This window comes from Chrysochloris asiatica, unplaced genomic scaffold (genome assembly GCF_000296735.1).
Source record: "Chrysochloris asiatica unplaced genomic scaffold, ChrAsi1.0 scaffold00011, whole genome shotgun sequence".
Lineage (NCBI taxonomy): Eukaryota > Metazoa > Chordata > Mammalia > Afrosoricida > Chrysochloridae > Chrysochloris > Chrysochloris asiatica.
The window spans coordinates 21,841,253-21,842,359 of record NW_006408529.1 but is presented as its reverse complement, the minus strand read 5'-3'; positions in this window follow the sequence as shown (position 1 = coordinate 21,842,359).

Sequence of the window (1,107 nt, the reverse complement as noted above, 5' to 3'; positions counted from 1 at the left end):
ATCACTGCATCTCTGGGTAGGGTCCCGCTCTTTGCTCTTCTCCCTTGATGGTCCCAGGAACCGCAGCTCCTGGACTGCAAAGTTAATCACTCCCCTCCTTTTGCTACAAAATGTCTACCTTAACATTTCTAACCCTCACAATTAGTCCTGATAACAGTTATTCACTATTGTATCACAAGAGACCTATCCACATCTCCTTTCATCAGCCCAGCCCAGATAGATTGGATACTACTCAGTGGAGATTCTGCCTTCCTCCATGCCCTCTGGATTTAGGTTCCCTCTTGAAAGTGTGTAAGCCAGTCACTTCTTCCTTTATAGCCACCCCATTTTGGGTAGTCAATGTCCAAGTTGCCCATGCCTATCTACTCTGTATACGGATGGGGGTGGGAATGATCCATGCTGCAAAAATGTGTTCCCTCTTTTAAGCTACTGCATCCATAGGTGTAGGTCAAGTTCATCAAGTTGTATTATGTTACTCTTTTCTCCTCTTCTTTCTTCTTCTGTTTGAGCTCTGATCATCCAGTCATTGGGTATTATCTGCCAGTGTAGCTGTATCAGCCAGGTCAAGTGGGTATTATCTGCAAGTGTAGCTGTTCTTATGCATATGCCCTCTCTTCTTATCTGCTGGAAGCATCACTATCCACTCTAATCCTCTGTGGATATGTCAGTGAATCTGGGCCCAAGAGTTCTCGGGTCTTGCCACACTGCTGGCCAACCAGATCTCCACCCAGGTTCACTGGAGTCTATTTAATGTTGTAGGGCTTAGCTCGCAGATTCATTGCTGTTTTTACCTCATTTCCCTTATTGGTGATCATGAATCAGAGCATGGATTCCCATTGAGTATTAGTCTTAGAAGGGGTTTTACCCTGAAGAGAACCCAACAACTAGCCTTGATGCCTCATGGGCAAACAACTTGCTTATTCTTGTAGTAATCAGTTGGTTTGCCTATATTTTTTTTTGTTTTTTGTTTTTTCCTGTCAGTCTTTCTTTCAAGAAGTATCTTCTGTTTCTTCTAGCCACTCCAGGTTAGTCTGCTTATCCATTCAAGTGGAAATTTCCCTCCTCATAAGATTCTGGATGCTGTTCAGGATTCCATCTATGGTCTTA